The sequence below is a fragment of the Cydia fagiglandana genome, chromosome 1 (assembly GCF_963556715.1).
Source record: "Cydia fagiglandana chromosome 1, ilCydFagi1.1, whole genome shotgun sequence".
In the NCBI taxonomy this organism is placed as follows: domain Eukaryota; kingdom Metazoa; phylum Arthropoda; class Insecta; order Lepidoptera; family Tortricidae; genus Cydia; species Cydia fagiglandana.
Window position 1 is genome coordinate 26,987,657 of NC_085932.1, and position 23,584 is coordinate 27,011,240.

General features: G+C 36.6%; 1 protein-coding gene across 8 annotated transcripts in view; it reads right to left on the reverse strand.

Moving 5' to 3' along the window:
• Window positions 1-23,584, reverse strand: part of LOC134668504 (tight junction protein ZO-3-like) — a 132,062-nt gene that overhangs the window by 84,280 nt on the left and 24,198 nt on the right. The window lies entirely within an intron of this gene.

Sequence of the window (23,584 nt, forward strand, 5' to 3'; positions counted from 1 at the left end):
AACACTGTAGAGCTTAATAAAATTTTTAAGCACTCTCGGACCGGCACATAATCTAGATGATTGTAGATAGTTAGTTATCAATTATCATTCAGGAATGGGGAAAATAAATATGTGAGGTCTATACGGGTAAGTGTTGGCTTTCACATTGATTAGTGTTTTGTGAATTCATACATAGAAAATGTATGAACTCGTAATACACACTAATCTAACGTACTGCGTATTTACCATACTTATTTATTATATTTAGAATAAGTATAATCTAACAGGTTCAACTTAATTGAGTATGTTCCTAATATCTGATCGACTTTTATCATATGTAGGTAGGTATGTATAATAATGTCTAGAGGTAAAGACGATAACACACAGAGAACATAATATTCCTTAATCTAAAGAAGCTCCTCCATCTCCAAAATTACTTAATGATCATCGACGTAGTCGTAGATAATAATTGATCTACATTTTGATCAATTCAATAGCTTTATACACTTTGTGTGGTCCATGCCGACCATCACGATTTAATCATGTAGAACCTTATCAAACTTAATTAACCATAGCCAGTGTAAGGAAAACTACTTTAAATAAATCTCTCAACTTATTATGATAAGGGTCTAAGTATAGTATGGAGATTGGTTGAGTATTGTTGTTTGATTTGATGAGAGCGAGTTGATAGACGTTATGGGGGCGTTTAATATAAGAGGCCTTATTAGGAAAATGCCAAGGATGAAATTTGGTTCTTTTCTTATACTGATTGACCTTGTAAATAATAATACCATATCCAATGCAGTGCTAAGCAGATCATTCATATCGTATACATACATATGTGTTTAGTACAGTGTAAAGTGGTTCGTAAATAATTTCGTGTACAGATACTCGATTTTATATCATTTTTTACAGTTTAGTTTATACATATATTACTTATCTCATTGGAGCAGGGCAGCAAATACCGACCGTAGCATCTTTACGTTGTTTATTTTTGTTGACAAATCGTAAAAACGTGACAAAATTACCTTCGCGCACTTACAAGGAGCACGCGAGTGTATTTCAGTCTTACATACACCGACCGAGTTTCATTCCAATCGCTTATCAAGCACGGCCGAGTCAGAACCTCAAGACAAGCAGTATAAGTGTATTCTCGTAGTAGTTCTGGATCTGGAAGTCGAGTTAAAGTGGTCGATCCGATAACCCAAACTGCCCCACACTCGTGTTACCATTGAGAATACACGACCGGTACGATGAATCATCGACCATTGACTCTGCGTACGATTCTCGATTGTTTAGTTATTGCAACCCTTTAATGCACTCACACAAGCCATTATTTTCTAAGGAATAAAGTTTGAAATCCAACAACCTGATTGTTGTCAAGTGCTCCGTCCGGTTCTGGCCATTCATGTGACGAAATGTAGTTTTCGCTAATTGTTCGTTTAGAAATGCTCCAGTTTCAGAGGCTGGTGGCGAAATCGTTTAATCTTTGCTTTAACAATGTTGAATAGGAACAAGTTGACAATAACAAAGGAACAGTTAAACATGCAAGCTTATAATAAAGGATTCCTTAATGATGGTTTGTCAGTGAACGGGTATTGGGTACAAGATAGGTACGGTACGTCAAAGATAATTTCCAAAGTCCTAATGGGTACTCTATATTTCGTCAGTTCCATGCAGCACACACAAGAACGACACACATACTCAAGTACATACATGTCTCTGGCTCCTATCCTAACTTACTAAATCTTAACTTAAATATACTTAATACATTTATCAATACTAGGGTAGGGTAATATCTTATTAGTTATTACAGTTATTAATCATGCCACAAAGCATAAACGTACATGACGTACATCCTTTTGCTGCAAGATTAATACTGAATATAAAATTATGTCAACACAAACATTAATTTCGCACTTGCAGTTCGTATATTAAAGTGTTCCTATAAGTACGTAAAATTTTTGCATTTGAGTACTGTTCTAAGTTCACTGAACTCAAACAGCATTACACAGAAAGGGTGTTTCTCCCCGATTGATCTGGATAAACATTATTCTGTCCGTCTACACTTTGCTTTATTGTTATGTTCACACGCTTTTAAGGAGATTTGCTTATTCGCAGATGTTCTTTGCTATATGTTTACACGAAACAATATGTTGGTGTAGGTACATACTATATATATAGGTACCTAAAATATGTGTGAAATTCTCTTGAAGGTTCAAAAAACGATGCATCAATTAAGTACCCAGCTGAAAAAGTTATTTAGGTAGCGATATTGCTATATTTATGGCTACAAATCATGGAAAAACATGGTCATCAAGTCAAGCCATAAAGTACCGTGCAAAAACTCACTTAGCATGTTTTTTTTTGTTTTTTTTTAAATGTTTTTTTTTTTTATGATAACGACACATCCAAGGACAACTGTGACTAACTTGGGCTGCGCGTTGTGGTCGTTGCCAATTTGTGTTAGGTAAGATATTATTATTATTCTAATTGAGTAGGCGATGACCGGGAAATACTCAGAAGAGTTTCTCTTGACATTTCGGTTCAATCGGTCTATGAATAATGATTTACACTCTAGTTATCTAAACTTTGTTGATGTCTATTAGGTACCGTATCGTGACCATTAATTACTACACCAAATCATATGATTGTTTAAATAGGGTTATACATATGATTACATAATACCCTTCTGGTGTCTTTACAGGCAAAATCTCGGTGTGTCGAGTACCAATTTGAGCTTGTTATATAGGATTCAATTTTTAACCGACTTCCAAATCTAAAAGAAGGAGGTTATCAATTCGGTTGTATGTTTTTTTTTATATTTTTTTTTATTTTTATTTTTTATGTTTGTTACTTCATATCTCCGTCATTACTAGATCGATTTTAAAAATTCTTTTTTTGATTGAATGTATATGCATACAGATTGGTCCCGTTTTTGTCAAAACCCAGTTCTGATGATGGTATCCATGAGGAATCGAGGGAACTCCTCAAATCTTAAAGGCATACATATAGTGATTTTTGGGTTTTTATCAACAAATCAAGCATATACACCCAAAAAAGTGACATTTGATGAAGTGGAACTGCTGATGATGATCAGAACGGAACTCTTTAACGACGCATAGTTCACGGTTGGCGATTTGTCCTCGTCGTTATGTTTGTTAAGCAAGTTAAGTTTTTAAGCCACATTTTTGTCAAGCTCGAGTTCTGATGATGGGATCCATGAGGAATCAAGGGAACTCCTCAAATCTTAAAGGCATGCGTATAGAGATTTTTGTATTTACATTAGAAAATCAAGCATTTTCATTAAAAACTGTTGCATTTGATGAAGTGAAACTGCTGATGATGATCAGAACAGAACTCTTAAACGACGCATAGTTCACGTTTGGCGATTTTTCCTTTTCGTTATGTTCGTTAAGCAAGTTAAGTTTTTAAGCCACATTTTTGTCAAGCTCGAGTTCTGATGATGGGATCCATAAGGAATCGAGGGAACTCCTCAAATATTAAAGGCATACGTATAGATTTTTTTGTATTTTCATCATAAAATCAAGCATTTACATTAAAAACTGTCGCATTTGATGAAGTGGAACTGCTGATGATGACCAGAACAGAACTCTTCAATGACGCATGGTACACGTTTGGTGATTACGAATTTCGATTTTGACTTGGACTGGGACCCGGACGCGGACTCATACCCGGATCCGGTTCGGACCCGGATCCAGTTTGGACCCGGACCTGGACTCGGACCCGGATTCGGACTCGGACTCGGAACCGGACTCGGACCCGGACTCGGACTCGGTCTCGGACCCGGACACGGACCCGGACTCGGACCCGGACTCGGACCCGGACCCGGACTCGGACCCGGACTCGGACCCGGACCTTGATCCAGAAAACCACTATGATACCTTAACTAAATAAACAACTATGATTACCTACCATAAAATTAATGTAGGTATAAAGTACGATGATGCCAATCTTACTAGCGGCGCCCCTCCCGCTTAAACCCCCGTACACCGCACGGCAGGCGCCATTAAGTGGGTTAGGTTAGGTTTGAACTGCGATCCTCACAGAACCGAACAAGGATTAGGTTAGGTTAGAACTGCGAGCCTTACAGAAACGAAATGCTACTTGAAAAGTGGGTTTGATTAGGTTCGAACTGCGATCCGCACAGAACCGAACTGCTATCTGAGGAGTGGGTTAGGTTAGGCTAGAACTACGACCCTCATGGCTCCTCTTCACGATGGGTCAACGCCGGCCACTCCAAGGGACGCATTTATGCGTTAGAGGGAGCAAGTGATATTGCTATCTCATTCTACCGCATGGCTGCGTCCCTTGGAGTGGCCGGCGTTGGCCCATCCTGTAGAGGAGCCATTATACAGAAGCGAAATGCTAGTAGAAAAGTGGGTGGTTTTACCTCCTTTTCTACATAGTGTAAGATCTACAGTAATCTTTCATCGGCCCCCATGGAAGTCGGTTTTTTTTTTCTTAAAAATTATATTTCACAGAATGTATCAAGCTTTTTAACTGCCAAAAGAGCAAGAACTCTTTATTTACCTACCTAGTAGATACTTTATATATAGTAATCCTATTTACTCGATATACCTACTTACAAAGCTACTTGTTTCTTCATACTCTACTTATACCAATTCCAACGTGATATTATGCTATGCTATTCTGTATCATACCATACGGAATCCGTTCAGAACGGCGGGTTATTTTATTAGTTACACCATGATTACCGGGTTAGTCACAGTGTATCGATGATTACGTAGGTATGACGAGTGACCGATTTTTACAAGATCACGTACTATTGTAGTCGTGACACTATTGGTGACAGATAAAAAATCATTTAACTTGTACCTATTATTGACATGCTATTATATGCCACTTTTGGGTATGATTCGCTATTATGGTAGGTATTTTTAGTAAATAAGTTTAAGATGTACAGGTGAGGCAACACTATTCAACCGACTTAAAGAAATATGAAGGTATTCATTTGTTTAAGTGCATTTAAGTATCTATTAGATACGCTGACTTAAAGCGTCCGTAAATCGTACGATGGCTAAAAAATAGAAAATTTATCTAAAATCTATTTACATCCAACTTTATCGTGTAACGAAATATAGGTATTTTATCTCTCAGCCTTTTCTATTCTGCTATCTGTAAAGCCAAGCGACCCGTATGAGACCACGGTTCATTACACGTTTTTTGCTGGTCCTCTGATTCAGCTAAAAAACCAAACAAACATGACCTTCTCTGTCCATTTTAATACAAACAAAGAGTAAAGGTATACTAACCGCAAAGCTAATTGTCGACTGAAGTCAAGTGAGACTACCTCTTTCACACTTGTTAAATTAAAACCCAGCAAATTGAAAAGAGATGACATGATAACTACAATTGTGAGTTAGTTCGGCGACTACTTTACTAGAGGTTCTTCTTCACTGGTTCGCGTAGGCGTAGGCGTTCTTAAGTCTGGTTGTATAGATCTTCATTTTGACGGTACAATAAATCACGTTTTATTTTGTCATTAGGAAGGTGTCGAGCGTGGGCTTTAATTGTCATGTTGTATGGTTTGCGCCGATTTGTTTTTGTTTAACACCTTAACATATTGTGCCTCTACATCTAAAAGCTAAGCGTCGTGAAACATTGTAACATACTTAAGTATTTAAAAAAGTCCGATAAGTAAAACAACTTCTGCACAGACTTGGCAAAAGACAGTAAAGTAAAGTGTGGACATGAAAAAATCTGGTCGGTTTGAATGCGATCTGTCGGCGTTCATTTGTTTTAAAAACAAAAAAAATTATGTCAAACCTTACTGTCAATACTCGATTCTATCAATCTGTTTCGGTATTTTTATAATATATGATGTAATTAAAAGAATGCCGTCCAAAGAACTTGCAATACGAAAAAAAATCGTGAACATGTTTCAAGAAAATCTAGGCATTTCACAAAACGACATTGCTAAGTGTCTGAAAATCAATAAATCGACGGTACAATCGGTACTTTCTAAGTTCAAAAAGGACTTGACTGTGGAACGGAAGCAAGGAAGCGGTAGAAAAAGTGGACCTGTGGACAAAAAAAAGGCAAAGAAGGTAGTCGAGTGTTTTACGAGAAATCCGGGCATATCTATCCGAGATGTTGCAAAAAAGTTGAAAGTGTCCAAATCGTATGTGCAGAAAATTAAACGTTACGAAGGTTTAAAGACTTATAAAGCTGTAGTCAGACCTAATAGGTCAGAAAAACAAGAAAATTCTGTTAAATCACGCTGTAGAAAATTGTACGACCAGTTTCTGACAAAATATGATTGCCTAGTCATGGATGACGAAACATACGTCAAGGCTGATTTTAATCAGTTACCTGGGCAACAGTTTTATGTGGCAAAAAATAAGGCAACTATTCCTGATGAATATAAAAAAATTAAATTATCAAAATTCCCAAAACGTCACATGATTTGGCAAGCGATATGCTCCTGCGGTAAGAGGAGCAAAGCTTTCGTGGCTTCTGGGACAATCAATGGAGAAGTTTACAAGAAGGAGTGTCTGCAAAAGAGATTGCTGCCTTTCATCCAACAACATACGGGTTCTGTACTGTTTTGGCCGGATTTGGCGACATGCCATTACAGTGCGGTTGTCATGGAGTGGTACAGAAATAATAACGTAACCGTAGTACCAAAACAAGCAAATCCCCCCAATTGCCCAGAACTGAGGCCCATTGAGAAATATTGGGCCATAGTGAAAAAAAATCTAAAAAAGTATAAAACGGATTGTAAAGACGTTAAAACTTTTAAGGCGAAGTGGCAAAAAGCTAGTAAAGAAGTTTCTGATTATGTTGTTCAGCGAATGATGACGAAGGTGAAGTCTAAAGTACGTAATGTCATACACACGCATAAACTTGAGTAACTTTTGTATTGTATTTTTATAGCCTCTGACATGTATTATTAGTAAAAAAAAAGTTACATTAAATTTCGTTTTATTGAGGAAATTACAAAAAAATATGTACGACCAAATTTTTTCGTGTCCACACTTTAGTTACGGAAATATTCGATTTTAATTGTTCAGTGTTCAAACTTGTTCGAAAGATCGGCTCACTTTATATTTCGTCATCGTCAACCTTAACCACCGGGAACGTCAAATTTCTGTGAAAATATGACGTTTAACGTTTAATAGTGGCCATATCACGCTTTATTGTTGATGTCAGTCAGTGCATAATTAGCTTAGACGGACTCTACCAACAAGTAATACAAAGGCATTTTATACAACTCTATAATTATAAAAGTTGCAAAGCAAATGCAGTACCTAAATATTAAATAACATTATGCTTCTTACTGTTCCTTTTTTTAAATATTAAGGATTAACCCTGACTTCCATTTCTTACATCAATGACAGCTTCTTACAAATTAAATAGTACATACAACATCTCGGCTTAGGTGACAGCTCAATCTCTTGTTGATTTAAATTATCCAAAACTATTCTTGTACGAAAATTAACAGCATCCATAAATTTCGTAGTCTGTTCTGTTCATCTCAGTCACCAAAAATGTTCTTTTTAAATGACATCAACATCGTCATTTCGGTATTTTTAGTACATTCCGTTAGCTCTTTCCCCGAGCTGTCCCGTTTTATAATTAAGTGTAACGTGTAGGCATCTCGGCAAGTTTCCGGATCTCTTAAAATAATTTCGTGTAATGGCAAGTAGGATCAGCGCTATATCTTATGTTATATATAGGCAGCTTTAAAAGATCGACCGAAAAACCGTTTATAATTACAAGGCAGTGCGATACCTACTGTAGAATGTAGATGCACTTAGTAGGTGCAGTCACCTAAATATGAGCGGAAAAATAGATATTATATTAACGCGCTTATAAGGCTCTACAAATAAGTTAGTGTCAGATAATTTTTCACTAAATTTTGTACTCGTTCGTAAAAATTCTGTGCAGTAAGATTGCTTGCATTGTATTTCCAGTCGTATACACCACCTACCTACACTACCAAAACGTAATATCTAGAATATCAGTGACATTAAATTTGAACCTTAATACTATGACGATACCGGTTGTTTTTTTCAATATGATTTTGTACTGGCACGTGCTAACTCGGTAGCTAGCGGCTTTGCGATAATAGAGACAATTAATGGCCTTTGTTTGAAAGATTAAGGTTCGAAGCGAAAAATTCACCTGAGAAGAGCCGTACTATACCATCAAGTGCGATAGAAGTAGTAGTAGTAGTAGTAAACTCTTTATTGTACAAAAAGACATATTAAAAATAACATACAATTAGCAAGAAGTACAAAGGCGAACTTATCCCTTTGAGGCGATAGTTGGTTTTCTTACAAATTACTGCAGATATGATCGGTCCATACTTGTTATTTCGTTCTAAAACTTCAAAATCGACAAGTAACTGAAACGGGGGAAAATCAAACCCTACTGTATCAATTTAGATAACCAACAGTAATGGGCATACTGATGCTAGATAGATATGAGCTTTTAACAAGCACTTAGGTACTTAAAATGATAGGTGCCAGATAATTACTTGAATACAGATCTTTGGGATAAGCGCCTATAATGCTAGAGTGCGCCTAAAATTATAAAAAAATAATTGTTGATGTATTTCATTAGTATGAATTCAAAAAGACGAACTAAGTCAAAGTCAACATTTTCTTTAATCAAGTAAGTACTACCTAGGCCTTAAAAACGATGGAAAACTAATATGGGTAAGTATAGCTTGAACACGCGATATTAATCCGTTCAAATAGTTTTGTTTTTCTCCCTACAGTTTATTAGCCTTAACCATTATTACTCGTAGTACATCCATCGTACATCGTTACTATCCTTCCAAACAAATAACAATGACAATTATATCCTGTGCCATTTATTTACATTGACAGGTTACCCGCATACCCAATCCCAACAATTGATTCCCTGATTCGGTATCCCATGGTTGTTGGAGTCTATTCATTGAAATCTCGATTGAGATAACTTTTATTGATACAACTTGATCTAACAATCAGTGTAAGGGCTCCTACACGATGGGCCAACGCTGGCCACTCCAAGGGACGCATTTATGCGTTAGAGGGAGCAAGTGATATTGCTATCTCATTCTACCGCATGGCTGCGTCCCTTGGAATGGCCGGCGTTGGCCCATCGTGTAGGGGAGCCATAATGTTTGTTTTGATACCATCAGTTGGCCATTTATTATGAAGTTTGCTATCAGGAATTGGCCATTATCTGAAGGGGTATTGTCACATACATTAGCTTCAATATTGGCGGTTCGAAGTTCTATCTTGATACTTAATTATGCCTTTTGTGTAGATAAGGGAATGGGGCTATTATGTGAACCGATAAGTATTTGGAATCTTTTGTTTCTAACAAACACAATAACTTTTATCTTACCAGGCAATATTATTCTCTTATTCAAATTGAATGTTTTGTAGAACATTTATTGCAGTACTTCGTACAGGTTACTAATTTACACTAGGTAAATTAGTTCTACAAAATGAAAGCGGTGTAAGTAGTTTTGGAACACACTTATTTATTGTCACTCATTATCTTCCCTTCTAGTCTCCATTTTGACAACTTTTAAAGTCACACTTTATACTCTCGCGTTTTGTACACATATTTTATTACACAAACGGGTCTACCGCGATATAATTTCATTGTTTTTACCTTTAATTCCGACGTTTCAGCTGAGTTGCACCAGCAACTAAAATGTAAAATGCAAATGCAAAAAATGTAAAATGTTGATTAAAGGTAAAAACAATGAAATTATATCGCGGTAGACCCGTTTGTGTAACTTTTAAAGTCATTCAATGTTTAACTTATTTATGTGTGAGTAAAACATATACCTATGATTGGTACCTAAATAAATTTTGAAATTTACTGTACTTCCATACAGAAAACGGACTTCAAAATCGACAAGTAACAACATCGTGAGAAAATCTAACACTACAGTATCATTTAGATAACAAACAGTAATCTTTCTAATGACTCAGAACACTTCCGAAGATCCTACTGCCAACTCCTACAGCTATCCCCGTCCTTTGCTAACAGTACTAACCAGAGGAGGACGAGAGACCTTGTGTAAGTAACACGTATGTTGACTTTGTGAGTTGAGTCAATAATGTTGTTAAACTAATATGCAGCGGCTGGGATGGTAGTGTCTTGATCTTTGTAGGAAGAGGCGTGTAACGTAACGAAAGTGGAGGTGAAGGTGAAACATTCATGTTAAGAGGGTACTTTATATGTAAATAAGTATTTAGTTGAAACGCCTAACGTTTTCACTGTAGATTCAGAAGTTAATTTAGAATATCCAAATGTATCCTGTATTTCTTAACTCGGCTCATAGTTATTACCTATTTATACAAGTGATGATTATTCTCATTATTGTCATATGATAAAAGTTCATTAGAAAAATTGTGTTGACTAGCCTAATGCTCTATTTTTTTTTCCAGGAAAACATTCAATATTTTATCAACTATCATTTCGCACTACTCAGATCACCGACATTTTGTTTCCAAAAATAATAATCCCTCGCCTTAGATCCGGGCCAATGACATTTCCAATTCCAAAAATATCATAACGGTCGTAATTTGCACTTGAATCTGTCAATTAGGGCAGACATCTACGCAACCGTTCTATATCCGGATGTCTCGGTGACAACTCGCGTATGGTTGGCCGAAACTAATACGTCTCTGGGAATTAGAAAAAAAAAAGAAAAGGGCTGGCCGAAAACGAATCGGCCTGTCTGGTAGAATTAAAAAGAATGACGCGTCAACTAATTTTTTGTGGTTAAATTGGTTAACGTTTGTGGCTTGCGTAACTTTTTAACATGTTTTAATTTTGGTATTTCTACGCCCTTTGACCACTTTTCTTTCTCCATATACTGTTATAGTTAACATAAAAATAATGGTTTTGTAAATATAAACACTAGAGCATGTCATGTCATGAAATGTTTCTTTGTCAAGAAAAACATGTGACTACGGACTGGCTGAATACTGGCAATTTTTCAAATATTAACAAAGTTTACGAACTTTTGGAGCGTCGTGTTCTAGTCACAAACAAACAGCAAAACAAATGATATCCGTAAAAAATCTACAAAACTGTCATTTGTTTTTTTAATAGTTTTATTAATGTATAACGTAGAAAATAGTCGGCCAGTTAGTTCAAGCCGTTCGTTCATTGACAGATTTATTGTTATTGGCCCGCTCTGCGCCGACAGCAACTGTTACTTTAACAAATTAATAACCATTGTCCCAACGGGTTACTCCGACTGTTGTTACTTTAAAGGTTAATACAGCTACAGAATGAGATTAGGAAACTAATTCATTGTTCAAAGTTCTATTCTATATTATGTACAAGACACGTATTGTTCTAATGTAGCGTAATAGAAAGTCCCGGGTTCATTACATTTTGGCACTACATGCGATGCGGAAGATATCGGTTAGATGACTGATAATTAGAAGTTGATTAAACGGTCATTAGTTAGCTCATTAGCTTGATAAATAGGGTTTGTATTTGTACATACAACAAATTAGGTACAAGGTAGAGCTAGATAAAGGTACGTTAAGTATCTATCTACCACTTCAAACATAAAATATAGTACTTATATACGGGAAATTAGAATTGAAAATAAGTTATCACATGGTGGTGGATCGGTGTATGGTGGTAGAATCATAAGAGCTCGCGAGATAAATAGGTATTTACTAAAGTTAAAATATCCCAAAATTCCTTTGGTGCGTATTTGGTTAAAAATAACTACCATTAGGTATACGAAATGAAATAACCGCTTGAAACTGCTAACCGCTTGAAGCTTATTTATGGGTAAAATTATTGCCATATAGGTAAAGTTTTTTAAAAATCTGATAAGACTCGCGGGTCGAACTTTAACGTGACCAAAATTAGTGATGTCCCACAGCTCAAGAAAACGGTTTCAGTTTACCAGATTGCGGTATTCCGTGTCATTGAGAGTTTTGTCCATTCGTTGAATTCATTCAATTGGCATGAGTTTGTATACATTACCTACGCCTTCTCTCACTTCAACATGCAATATAAGTAAGCAAAATTGGTGCTATTTTTTAAAATTCGCAAACTCTTCTTCTTCCTCGCGTTATCCCGGCATTTTGCCACGGCTCATGGGAGCCTGGGGTCCGCTTGACAACTAAACCCATGATTTGACGTAGACACTAGTTTTTACGAAAGCGACTGCCATCTGATCTGACCTTCCAACCCAGAGGGGAAACTAGGCCTTACTGGGATTAGTCCGGTTTCCTCACGATGTTTTCCTTCACCGAAAAGCGACTGGCAAATATCAAATGATATTTCGTACATAAGTTTCGAAAAACTCATTGGTACGAGCTGGGGTTTGAACCCGCGACCTCCAGATTGCAAGTCACACGCTCTTACCGCTAGGCCACCAGCGCTTTTTTTTTTTAATTCGCAAACGATACTATTTATTTATTATAGTACAGTCATTATAGATTTTGACCCGTGAATAATTAGTTCTTGGATTTTTTTTTCGTGGGTCCCTCGGGGGGGTCACTGGGAGTGTAAATTCAAAAAGTAGGCTTAATCAGGCTCCTGCGTATATTCAAAAAATGGTTTTTTTCCAAAAAAAACGGTTTTTCTTCAATAACTCGGCCATTTTTGATTTTACAGTAAAACCGTAAGGACAAAAATTGTAGGAAATTTGATTCTCTACAAGTTAGTCCAGTCATTATATCCCAAAAACCGACCCTTCCCGTGAATAATCAGTTCTTGGATTTTTTTTCGTACGTCCCTCGGGGGAATCACTGGGAGTGTAAATTCAAAAAGTAGACTGTATCAGGGTCCTGTGTATATTCCAAAAACGGTTTTTCTTGAATAACTCGGTCATTTTTGATTTTACAGTAAAACCGAGGACCCCGAGGGACCTACGAAGAAAAAATCCAAGAACTAATTATTCACGGGTAGGGACGGTTTTTTGGATATAATGACTGTACTATTATCATCGTATTCGTTTTGGATAAGCGAATTTTCCTATTCTTTTTCCGTTTCCGTTCTCAAATCACAAAGCGCAAAATAACATCTCATTAATACCTATAGTAGAAATTGTGACCAATGGTTTACCCTCGTTTAATTGTTATCCATGTTTTTACAAATTTTCATTAAAAACACTTCAAATGACGCAGACTTGTTTAATTATAACACATTAGCAAACTTTCACAGTTATTAAATCTCACACTCAAATGTCACACTGACTTACTGAGTACTAATTGTGTGTTATTACCTGAGGTTATTCAGCCAAGAAAGTCGCCCAATTCAAGACTTTTCACTTGTTTCTTGCTTAGACTCACTAAATTTCATACAGTGGCATCCGTAATTCTTTTATCCCAGAAAATAAACTCTGAAATGATGCAAAACTTCGTTTTCCGTCCATCAGCGTTCCCTTATCTTATCTGTAATGTGCAAATACTGGGGAACTTATTTGTGTTCGAGCATTCGCGACGCCTGTTCTGGGCTATTACTACTTTCTGTGCAGGTACTTACTTTGGGGCGCCGCTAAAAGCTTAGAATGTTTTAAGTTTAGACGCGGTAAAGTTATGAGGATATCGAGGTAAATATAATTAGCTACAAGCGTGTTTTTTTTTTGAAGATCCCCATCTATTCTACTCCCTGTGAGATTCTAATGTTTCTAATAAACTTGCTATCTATTGTACCCCGAAAACTTATATGTAAATAGCGAAACAGTCCCTAATATAGTTAATGATTTAAGAAGTAAATTTGCAGTTTTTGCCCGACTTGGAAAGACCACGCGGTATGGGTTCTCACAGTTCTCTCGGCTCAGTAGAAGCAGCAGTAGATGCAAAAATTTAACCTTTCAGTTCTTTTCGTGGAGATAAGTTTTAGGCTTCTTCGCTTATACCGGTTGATTTTTGGGTCCTTATCTCGAACGTCAAAAATGTATTAATATGGTTATGGTCATACTGAACAAGGTTTCCCGTGGAACTCACAAAATCACGAGAAATAATCTAACATCTGAGTGCCCGGCGAAGACGGAACTTATTGGCCCAAAGGTTTTTCTCACGAATTTCATATCAGTGCCATGGGAAACCATGTTCATTCGGGATCATCACGGTCCCAAAATCACCCAGTATACTTTCATTTAATTGATGACTTATAAATCTTATAATGCACATACGAATCAAAATTAAGAAAAAGGTGTCCTGCCCTAATTTTACATAAAAGTGTCACTGTCACCAAATCGCATCTAAACATACCCAGTCTACTTTTCGCAGGTTAGACAATTAGCACAAACATTACCCCAGTTGTGTTATTGGCGGATCCGGCGCCGGGTCAACGTATTGCGTTTATTTATAAAATGTGCTAATACTTTTGTTTTGTGTTTGAAGATTTGCTTGCGGATTGTAGAGCGAATTGCCTTACATTTCAATCATTCGTATCATAATTGATTGAGTTTAATAGCATAATAGCTCATTTCCCGTGCGTACCAGCGGCTTTACTGCGAAAAAAAAATCGAGAAATTCGATTATTTACCTCTCTATCGCTCGAATGGGCAAGAGCGAAATTTAGATTTTTCGCAGTTTTTCCGGTAGGATCTCAGGTGCATAACATCGATATCAAGGTAGTGATGAGCTACCTACATATAAGCAGTGTGGCATATCATTATAGAGTTAAGATGGCCTTTCTTCCTTTGGCCTGTTTCATTTAATTTGATGTCATGATATATTTTTGTCCACCCACGCACCAATTATGGATTTCTGTAGTTTTTGCGGTTATCTTGTAAAAGTATAGGACCTCTACCAAAAAAACGAACGATATTAAAATCTACGCCTAATTCGTCAAAAAAGTGTACAAGAAAATAATGACGATGTTGATAGTGATACCTACAATGATAACCTACACTGGAATAATGATAATGATCCTAACAGTGTCGTTTACTTTAATTAGACTCCAGAGCTTTGCGTAAGTACCTAATTCATTTGGGAAAGTAATTAGAACAAATAGCAAAAGTTTTACTGTATACTTAAAGTTCAAAAGTTTAAGTATGTGGGTAATACACGCAGAGTTGTGATATTTTTTGAGTCAATAATGATTTTAGGGTGCTGTACCTATACTCACGACATTACAAACTTACACTCCATATTCACTACTTTACAAGCCTCCATATATGTTAGTAGGTATATTATGTATAAAATGGTTGAAAGGTGCTGTAAGTATGTTGATAACAAATTGTGATTTAATTAGAGACCGGCTATTCTTGAAATAATGACATTGCCAAACATTACTGCAAATGCCAATGCAGAGTTAACTTAGTCAGACTCAAGTCAGACTCTAATACTTCAAACCGCTAGTTTAATCCTTTATAGCACAAACTTTTTCGCACATGTTCCAGTTCACACTTCACTGTCACACTACACTAATCGGTATTCGGTATTTCGTGTCGCATCACTACTCTACATTTGAACTTTTTCAAATTCAAAATTCGAAAGTTCGATTTCCGAATGATTTTTTTTTATTTCGTAGTCCGCCCGCGACGCGACGCGTCGGGCCGCCCTCGTCGACTGGGCGCCGTTCGGCCGTCTGCCAGCGACGCTTGGAGAAAAGATTTATTTATATAGATATGACTATTTATTTTAGCATTAGAAAGATAATTTCCAGTTTGATGTTTAGAACTGCAATGTTTACTGTTCATAAATTGTACGGTTTATTAGGCTTATTCTGGGCTAACGACTACGCTTACTCGTACTATACGAGTGCCCGAGATACGATACAAGTCGTATCGTACATACCTATCTCAAGTACAACTGTTCTAGCTAATACGATAATTGAATAATATAATTAGCTTACCTTGCTCTAGTCATTCCTGAAAAACATAGAATAGATCTAAGATGATATGACACAAGATAGTAATTTTAATTAAAATTTATAGAATGTGCATGAATAATTTAGATCATAGTTTAATACTGTTTCGCATCTGTTTCGTACCTATGTATTTGATAAAAGTCCTATGTCCTATCCCTTATTCGAAACAATCGCCTGCGCTTAAAAAAAATACCTTCAACAAAACCCAAGTGTGATTTAGAAGATAAAGAAGTTGGAAACTCGTAGTTACCCTTAATGGCGGAGCCGAATCAAACCGTAACGACCCGATAGCTGGTTATTTATATAGAATAGCAATAAAAGTTCAGGCGCATACTGCATTTGAGACACATGTGTGCAAAATACAGTAGGCCAGCTGAATTATTTTTGAGTTTTTGACACCATTCTTTGTGGCCACCTTCGACATTTTAATTTTTTAAATGTTAACATTAATAATATGTATTAGCTTATCATCATCATCTACATTCCTCTATTGTCGTCATAATCATCATCATCCTAATTTTTATTACCCTTTACCACCCATTGTAAATTACGCCTCCCCTGGCCCGGTTACCGTTTTACTTTATAATTAACCGAGCAAGCGAAAAGCATGAGCAAAGCGTCTCTTTTCAGCTTGACCAAAATGCTTTCGTATGTCCGACTGTTTCCCTCTATAAGTCGCATTTCTCAATCGTTTCTGGTGAAATTTTATGAGCCATTTTTTTTGTCGATTCAGTTATATTTTTTTGAAAATGGCGGAGCCATGCGATTTATTAAGGTCTAAACCTCACAGTACCGCTAGTATCTCGAATAAATAACCCCAGATCATTCGAATACATTTCACTAGGTAAGTTTTATTTCCATACAAAGTTCCATGAAAATAAACAAGTCTTTATGTAACAATAACTAAGCCTAAGGCTTCAAGAAGATTTATTCTCACGCAATTTTAATCGGATCGCCGGTCACGATCACGATTGAACTGAATAGACGCTATTTTGCTCAGTTACTCAAACACTTATTAACTTGATGGCTGTCCTAAATGCAGTAAGGAGGTACCTACTGTCACTTGATTAAAAACAAAAGCTGATCGAAGATCGCAAAGGAAAACAGTCATCAGATTGTTCCTATATCAAAACACATTCTGAAAAAAAAAAACAATCACGAAAAAATCATATTAATCAGATTAGACATGGTATATACATATTTGGTCAGCCCTAGCAAATGCGGAAGATCCTTTTCGAGAGAATGCTGTTTGAGTTATTTTTAGAAAAAAAACTGTAATTGCTATATGTGGTACCTACACCTACCTACTGCAGGATATTGACGCATGCTCTCAAACATTTTGATGACTTCCGTCGATCAATATATGGAGCTGTCAAAAATAGGTAGTCCAACCAAGCTAACAAAGGTAAAAAAAAGGCGATTGAGGGGAAAAAGTTTGAAGTTTGAGGGAACTCAATGTTTAAAATTAAATGTGCGTGACCTAGTTTTCAGTCGAAAGCTGACCTATTGCACATGTGTCCACTGTACTTCAGGTACGGACTATGCACTTTAATTTCTGTTTACCAAGCAAAAACGAGCCTTAGCCCCAGGGAATAACGGCTATATTGTTGTCAAATCAGACAGCATCGTGGGTGGGACGCAAAAGAAACAGGGGATAGTCGACCTCGGACCTGGGTTGGGTGCTACTCCAGTTACACACAGAGAACTGGCTTACCAGTATAAACGTGGACTCGGATCCCTAAATAGTATAGGTAAGGTGTATTCGGGTAATTCCGACTACTTCAAAATCACCAATAATTACATCATAATAATGTATTTGTCATTTTTTGGAATAACCCGACCCGACTTGTAATACAAGTGGAAGTCCTTTTCTAACAAAAGCTGTCAGTAAGTGACATCCGCTCGTATATACAAGTTACAAGCTTTTGAGAAACGGGCCCCTGATGTTTTCGGAATGACCCGAATACACCAAACATGATGTTTCGTCCAAATGGGTAAATTGATTTTCTAAAATGAAACTTTTAATGCTTGTATTTTTTTTCTACTGCCGTTCAGAACCGCCATTTCGATAAATATAACGACATAATTTGTCAATTTACCTACACGGAGGACTATAGTGCCTTTTTAGGGTTTCGTAGTCACCTAAATAAGAAACCCTTATAGTTTCGCCAGGTCTGTCTGTCTGTCTGACCGAGGCTTTGCTCCGTGATCGTTAGTGCTAGAAAGCTGCAATTTGGCATGAATGCATAAATCATACATTGCGACAGAACGGTAAAATAAAAAGTACAAAAAAATATTTGGGGTACCTCCCATACAATTTTATTTTTAAACCATTTATTGATTTATTGAGTTTCGCAAATATGCGCTCCGAAAGAAAAAAAAATGTGCCCCCCCCCTTTAACTTTTGAACCACGGGTCCAAAAACTATGAAAAAAATTGTGGAACAAGAGCTTAATAAATACTTTTAATGAAAACTATAGCGAACATGATCAGTCTAGTCTTTTGTGTGTTATTGCAAAAAATCTTTTCTTGGTAAAAAGACGTACCTATGTACAAAGCGCTGCAAAGGTACTCCCTTATATGATACTTACTAATATTAGCCCCCGTTTGGCCTATTTTGACAGAACAGGAATGGAAACTACGAAACCCTACACCGAGCATGGCCCGACATGCTCCTGGCCGATTATTTCAATTAAAATACCTTATTAAATCGGGATCAGACATATATTCTCCAGTTCGTGAGGCGAGTGCTCGGTAAGTCATGCTATACTGCCCTGGGCTTATTCTAGGTTTGGCTGGAAGCTTAAATTGGGAGCAGTCAGGCATTGATCCATGCATCGAGCTTGGTAAGTGCACATTTAGGTTACTATTCTAACATTTTTAATATTGTTATTATTCCAGCGACCTATTTTGACGCCGACGCTTGAAAGACGCTAGATGTGGGGGGGGGGGGGCTTAGGAGGCAGATTTTACCCTATTTTATTTTTAATAATAATGAGAATGGAGATGGGCGGTAATCCTAAAAAATAAAACTGAATTTTGCCTTCGATAAATCGATAATATACATGTAATGTAATTTCAAGATTCGCATAGAAAGTAAATTACAGTAAGACTATATCGATGCAACCAATATTAATGATTTTTTTATTATTGTGCATTTATAGAAACGCAAATTTTGTACTTAAAATCATGGCTAGCTTGGCGCTGCTTCAAAGGTCCAAACCTACGAGTGCAACATCATCCTGTGATGAATCAAAGTCCTTCGTACAATCAATTACTTTTATTTTACTCCAACTTCTTACTTCAACACTCTTTGACAATATTTAGTTAACAAGCCGTACCCTTCGTGCTACATGTTACTGGTTCAAGCGCCAAGCGAGAATGATCCCTCCATCCCATGGTAAGTTACATTTTATACTTTTCCCTCATTAGAATTGGCGGGTAGGAGAGTAGGGTCATTTTCGCGACTACCCACAGATTAATTAACAAATATTCGGGTAAACACAAATCACATTTTTAATCACTACCCACTGAATGCCATAAGTTTAACATAACTCACGCAAAATAATTATAATTTATTCTTGAAATCTTATGAAATATCACACTCGGCCATCCGACTGCGTGCTACCTCCGGTGCACGATCAACAATAATATCACACTCGGCCGTGTTGCCTATTGCCTTTTCAATCCTATTTTAGTTAAAAGTAGTTTATTTATACAATACCAATACTCTTCATTGTAATCATTGTACACCAGAATACAATAAAATAATACAAAGAATTACAGCAACTTAAGTAGAGGTAAACTTCAAATTATTTAATTTACTCATGGTAGCAGGTATTGCAGATGTAAACGGTATTTATTCTTCAGACTAGTATTATTGTTACATAAAAAGGGATATTTAAATACCTACTTATACTACTAATCATGTAAAGGTTCACGAAATACATCGTCCACACTGTCAAACCCTTTACTTTTACTAAAATTTACATCCCCATACGATAAGTTATTTTACCTAATTACACGCAGGGTTATAGACACATTATTATCGGCACGTGCTTATAGAATATAAGCCCAAATTTCATTGCATTGATTTTAGTACTGTAACATACTTATTTTCAATTAAGTTCTACTTATAACAAACATGACGCGAGCAATAAAATTTTGCCTGATATAAGAAGAAAGAAACAACTTCCACAGCATGAGCGATAATAATTGACATTAATAATCGAATTTTTAGACCTTCCATAGTAAATGTAGGAACTGTTTATGGAAATAATATTTTGGGGAAGCTACGTGATTACATTAACGGCTTAATCAGGTTTGTAATTAACAGATGCAATTATCTAATGATTTTTTTCTCTGAAATCAGATGTTTCTTTTTCAAATTACAATACTTTAGTTACAAACTTGATGACGTCCTCCACTGTAAGTCCCTCTTGAGCGTCGCCTTCTTCGTACTGGTCATCTGAGAGAGGCCCCGTCGTCAGCGCCTACTGTGGTGACGACATCTGTCTTCAGGCCCCTCACGCTCGGCTGTCGCAGTCCACAGCGTCCTCTGTGGTAGATTCACCGTCGCTGACTTTCAGCGTCTACCGCTCGCGACTCTGCATCCGTCGTGCTCGTGACGACAGTCTAGGTGATCTCGGGTGTCAATATCGGAATCCATTTTACCCTGTAATTAAATTTCAGTGCGCTGCATGATTGGTTGTTAAACTTTGTTATCACCCTACGCCAGCGAGTTGTTAAACTCTTTAAACTCAAAATAAACTGTTTAACTCAAAATAAAACTCTATTAACTCAAAATAAAACTCTATTAACTCAAAATAAAACTCTTTAAACTGTTTAACTCAAAATAAAACTCTTTAAACTGTTTAACTCAAAATAAAATTCTTTAAACTGTTTAACTCAAAATAAAACTCTTTAAACTGTTTAACTCAAAATAAAACTATACTGTTTTAACTCAAAACAAACTCTTTAGCTCAAAACAAACTCTCTAACTCAAAACGAACTCTGTAACTCAAAACGAACTCTGTAACTCAAAACGAACTCTCTAACTCAAAACGAATTCTCTAACTTAAAACGAACTCTTTAACTCAAAACGAACTCTTTAACTCAAAACGAACTCTTTAACTCGAAACGAACTCTTTAACTCGAAACGAACTCTTTAACTCGAAACGAACTCTTTAACTCGAAACTAACTCTTTAACTCAAAACTAACTTTTTAACTCAAAACTAACTCTTTAACTCAAAACTAACTCAAACTCAAAACTAACTCAAACTCAAAACTAACTCAAACTCAAAACTAACTCAAACTCAAAACTAACTCAAACTCAAAACTAACTCTTGAACTCAAAACTAACTCTTTAATTCAAAACTAACTCTTTAACTCAAAACTAACTCTAACTCAAAACTAACTCTTTAACTCAAAACTAACTCTTTAACTCAAAACTAACTCTTTAACTCAATTAACTCTTTAACTCAATTAACTCTTTAACTCAATTAACTCTTTAACTCAATTAACTCTTTAACTCAATTAACTCTTTAACTCAATTAACTCTTTAACTCAATTAACTCTAACTCAATTAACTCTTTAACTCAATTAACTCTTTAACTCCATTAACTCTTTAACTCCATTAACTCTTTAACTCCATTAACTCTTTAACTCAATTAACTCTTTAACTCCATTAACTCTTTAACTCCATTAACTCTTTAACTCCATGAACTCTTTAACTCGATCCAACTCTTTAACTCGATACAACTCTTTAACTCGATCCAACTCTTTAACTCGATCCAACTCTTTAACTCGATCCAACTATTTAGGTCGATCCAACTCTAACTCGATTCAGCTCTAACTCGATTCAGCTCTCTAACTCGATTCAGCTCTCTAACTCGATTCAGCTCTCTAACTCGATTCAGCTCTCTAACTCGATTCAACTCTCTAACTCGATTCAACTCTCTAACTTAATTTAACTCTCTAACTCAATTCAACCCTCTAACTCAATTCAAGTCTCTAACTCAATTCAAGTCTCTAACTCAATTCAACTCTCTAACTCAATTCAACTCTCTAACTCAATTCAACTCTCTAACTCAATTCAACCCTCTAACTCAATTCAACTCTCTAACTCAATTCAACTCTTTAACTCAATTCAACTCTTTAACTTAATTCATCTTTAACTCTTTAACTCTTTACTCTTTAACTCTTCAGATCCTAACTCTGACTTTCGACCACATCTATAGACTCTCTGGCAGCACACTACGTGGCCACACTCATAAACAGCACAGCTTCATGGCTGTAGACTCTAGCAGCACACTACATAGCCGCACTCATAAACAACACATCTACATGGCCGTAGACTTTAGCAGCACACTACATGGCCGCACTCATAAACAGCACATCTACTTGACTGTAGACTCCAGCAGCACACTACATGGCCGCACTCATAAACAACACATCTACTTGGCTGTAGACTCCAGCAGCACACTCCATGGCCGCACTCATAAACAACACATCTACATGGCTGTAGACTCGAGCAGCACACCTACATGGCCTCGCCCATGAACAGCACATCTACATGACTATCGACTTTCTAGCTGCGCACTACATAACCGCACTCATAAACAGCACATCTACATGGCTGTGGACTTTCTGGTAGCACACCTGATAGATGGCTGCACTCATAAACAGATGCACTCCTAAACAGCTCGCCTACATGGCTCAAAATAATTCAACTAAAAAATCAAAGCGATCACACCGCGACCACAAGCGATTACCCAATGATACTATCAAAAACATATATATTCAAACCACTAATCATAGGATCAAGCTCTTGTGTACGTAGTATAATATTAAATATATGTAGGTAATAACGTGGCAACTAGATCGTTCTTCCCGTACTCAGGTAATGGAACATCGGGTCCACGAGCAACATAGCACTTGTTATAGGGTACCGCCTATATGATATGTTACGATATATAGCTTCCCCATAGTTCAACAATTTATCAATCAGCGCCAGAGTTCTCATATTTAATAAAGCAGGAGCGATAACGGACCGCGCGCGCCGTGTGCATACCCCGCCATCAACTCAATATTCATTCAGCCGGTGACCGAAACAATAAAAATTATAAAACTCAAAAAATAAAATAAAAATAGTCTTGGAGTCGATGAAATCCCGCCCGTTCTTGTAAAGTTAGCACAGCCACTGACAAAACTGATTAACCAGTCATTTAATCAAGGAATATTCCCGGACTTACTTAATATCCATGAAATATCCATTATTAAACCCATATTTACAAACGGTGACGTAATCCATCCAAACCAATATCGACCTATCGCACTCTTACCCGATTTTATCTTAATAAATGGAGTCTAACACAACTTTTTCGTAAAGTACAGTATTTTATCATTTACATTTTATTAATACATACAGAACATCTTAGGTCATAAAGACAACAGAACACATGGTTTAGGATTTTTGGTGGACATGACAAAAGCGTATAAAAAAGTATCACACGAAATCTTACTCTGTAAATTGTACGGGATGGGAATACGCGGCACTCTGTATATTTGGTTCAAATCAAATCGTACCTCTGAGACCGTAAACAATGCGTACAAGTAGAACACTTAGATAAGGACCGCGAGGAACTAAAGACCGTGACATCAAAATCGCGTCATATTGTTTATTCCATTATGTCAATATTTCAGGGAAGCGTTTGTGGATGCCTACTATTTCTTGACCTGCCAAAGATA